This window comes from Salvia splendens, chromosome 10, assembly GCF_004379255.2.
Source record: "Salvia splendens isolate huo1 chromosome 10, SspV2, whole genome shotgun sequence".
NCBI lineage: Eukaryota > Viridiplantae > Streptophyta > Magnoliopsida > Lamiales > Lamiaceae > Salvia > Salvia splendens.
The window spans coordinates 22502215-22505667 of record NC_056041.1 but is presented as its reverse complement, the minus strand read 5'-3'; the positions used below and the strand labels follow the sequence as shown (position 1 = coordinate 22505667).

Below are 3453 nucleotides of genomic sequence, written 5' to 3'. Positions count from 1 at the left end.
TTAGATTGGGACACCATGAATACATTTCAATGCGATGAAAAGAGTATCTTTTTAAGGTATATAGTATTCCCTCCGTACCAAAATAATATGTACTTTGGGCATATGTTTTAATGCATAATTAGTAAAGTAAAAGGGAGATAGAAAGAAAAAATAATTAAAGTATTATTAGTAGAGAACGAGTTTCACCTCATTAGAGTGAATTTTTTTTGTAAATTTAGAAAATGTATATTCTTGTGGTATTGTCTACGAAAAAAAGGGCATATTTTTTGGGACGAAAAGAGTACTACTTTATTTATAATGTCACAACTGGCTTTATTTATATTTAATACTAACAACTTACATTATTTCTAATGTCACAACTGGGGTTATTTATATTTAATAACAGCTTAGGTGAATTATTAACGTGTGATTAGCAGAAATTTATACAGTATATCATTATTGTAATTATTTGCACTGAATTAGTGGAGGTACTACTACTAGCTGGTGCGTTGGTTGTAATACCGAAGCACGATAATAGTAAAGAAATATATAAAGTATTCATTTCCTTTTCCTATATTTCCTCTTTTTTCCTTCTTAATATGTAACAACCCAAAATTTTATAAGGGGATTTTACGAGATCAAATAAAAGCACGTTGCTACTAATGTTGTGACATTTCAAAGTGCCACCTAAGATTTTAAGGTACATGATGACGAGTCTAAGAAAATTTAGACAAGACATCCTATAAATGTTGTTTTTTTTTTATGTTTAGCAATTATTTCCAATGACTATCAAAGAATAAATTCGAAGAAAAGTTGTAGTGCCCGTTTCACAAACGTCCAACATTACAAAACAAATTGGATCATTGAGATCTCGTAAAGATATTAAAAAGATATGCGTCATTAATACAAAATCTTAAAAAGATATGCGTCATTAATACAACATCTTAAAAAGATATGTGTCATTAATACAATATCTTAAAAAGATATGCGTAATTAATAAGCTTATCCACTTGCCATTTTTTTATGCATATGTACACGCCACTTGCCATCTTATATTTATATGTATATGTACTTTTATGCAAATCTCCCTCTCTACTCCCTAAATATCTCCCACCCTTCCCTCTATATTATTTCTTTTCCAAAAACCGTTCTCTCTATCTCTGCAATGAAGAAGACAAGGTTTTTCCTCTCAACCTTAATTCAAGAAACCGAGAACCCAACTCGACAAGGGGAAACTACCGTTCATTCGCTCAGAATTTGCTCAAAATCCGTTCAAGGTATATGATCCCTTGTTTCCTCAATTTCAGTCACATTCGTTGCATATCATGTAACCAACGCAATGTACGGCAACGGTAACTAAATCAAACTAGTAACTCGGGCAACTCAATTAAAAGAAACGAACTTTAACTTCACCAAAACAAGTAAGAACTTATCTGCAAGTTTAAAATCAAGAATTTCGGGTTGGTTTCGGGGCTGTGCGGTGTCGTTTCAGAGCTGTTCGGGGCGAGTTCGGACAACTGCGCGAACCGGCGGAGAAGCCGACAGCGATGGCGACGGTTCTGTGGATTGACGGCAGCGGTGGCTGGACGCTGCTGACAGCGACGGCTGGCCGCGAGCAGCAGCTCCTCCGGCGGCGCACAGCAGTAACTTTCCTCCCCCGTGGCAGCAGCAGCGCAGCGCGACAGCAGCCCCACCCCCCCGGCGACTCCAACAGCAGCGGCACCTTCCCGGGGCAGCAACACCGGCGACTCCAGCAGCAACGGAGGCGGCCGGCGACTCAGACGGAAGAAGAAGAGAGGGCGACGGATTTCAAAAAAAAAGGGGAGAGAAGAATGGGGAAGAAGATGAAATCGGTAGTGAGAGAGAGAGAGAAAGAGATGGAGATAAGATGGTGTTAAGAATGAGGCTTTTGTCTTTTGTTGTTGTTGGGCTTTTGTTTGGGCCTCACAAATTCTTTTGAAAATGGAGGTTTTATTTAAGTTTGGGACCTTTTATTTTAATTGGGGCTTTTAAATTAAATGAGAAGTAAGAGGTGAGGTAAATAATTAAGTCTTGGGCTTTTAAATAAATCTTTGGGCCGATAATTAATCGTGACAAAATTATTTAATTAATCCCGGAATATTTCGAAGGATAAATAATTTTATCCTAAGTCCGAAATAAATATAGTTCGAGGGGAAATGGTTGCGACAATTTAATTATGCACTTTTAAATTATTTTGAGGATTTTATTTCGATATCGTGGAGGGAAATACGAGGAGCCAACGGAGGAATTATGGGCGTAAGCGGCCGACCAGCGTCTCAAGCGACGCCTTGGGCGGCCGCTGAATAATAAAAAAATAAATAAATAAAATACGCGAAAATCGAGAAGCGAGATAAAAGACTTTAATGAGGGTGCATGCATTCTAATTTAGGTAGTTTTGTCCTTGAGTCTAATTAGTGTATTATTATATTGTGATATTTTCAAAAGGGTACGTCCGCAAGTAAAGTCGGAACGAATGATTCAAGTAAAAGGAACTAAATGATCCAGGTGAGCTTTCTTATACTAAAATACAAATCGTATTTTATGAAAACACGAACACATGTTCGTGATTTTAATGATGTTGTCTTGCCAAAAATGTTTTGTTATGATGCCTATCTGTTGGCTACGGCCAAGTGAATTATGAATGATGAAATATGTGAATCGATTCGATTTTTAGTCCGGGTAGGGTGGTGTCCCTACTTGGAACCTCTGGCCGTGAACGGCAGAGAAGGTGACCGTGGAAGGTGGCCACCTTCCAGGCACAAGGATACCTCTGACGTGTTGGGCAGGGAAGGTGACCGTATGAGAACACCATCTCAGCGGCACAATGTGATCAGATATGGCTAAAGTACCGGGAAAAGGGGTTGCAACCCAATGTGATATTTTTAGTAAGCTCGGGCCTTTTCAATAACACCTCCGAGTGTTACTGTGATGATGGCTTGACAATATTTTCAAATGTATATGTGTAATTTTCGGCAATGTGTTCACTGAGTACTTTTTGTACTCAGCCCTGCATATATTTCTAAATGTGCAGGTTGAGCAGCGAAGTAGTGGAGGAAGTGCTATTGAGACAAGATACTTAATTCAGTCAGATTTTGACTCTCGGAGGTTCATGTCTTCATACATGGAACCGCGTTCATTTGCTTCCGTTGTGCATCTTAAAAGACTCAAGTCTATTTTGTTCAAAACTCTGATTTTATTTCGAGTTATTCCCATTTGTTTCGAGCTATGATCGATTTGTGTTTTCCCCTTTCTTCCCCGCTTCTTTAATCCTCCCCTAGTCGCGATCAACCGTGTTTTCTATCCTTAGAAAATACGGTCGTGACAGAGTGGTATCAGAGCATTCTTTCTCGCTCTGAACCGAGAGTCTTCTTTGAAAAATCTTTGGTCTAGCCTTGTTCCACTAGACTGTCTAATCGATGAAAATGCTTTTAGCACTTCCCTCCCATTGCGCTC

The 3453-nt window shown here is 38.8% G+C and overlaps 1 long non-coding RNA gene across 1 annotated transcript; it reads left to right on the top strand.

Annotated features, from left to right (window-relative positions):
- The first annotated feature begins 1051 nt into the window (after positions 1-1051).
- LOC121751042 lies at positions 1052-3095 on the top strand. Its single transcript, XR_006039991.1, has 3 exons — positions 1052-1256; positions 2446-2505; positions 3032-3095. It is a non-coding gene; the product is annotated as an uncharacterized LOC121751042 (long non-coding RNA).
- The last annotated feature ends 358 nt before the right edge of the window (positions 3096-3453 follow it).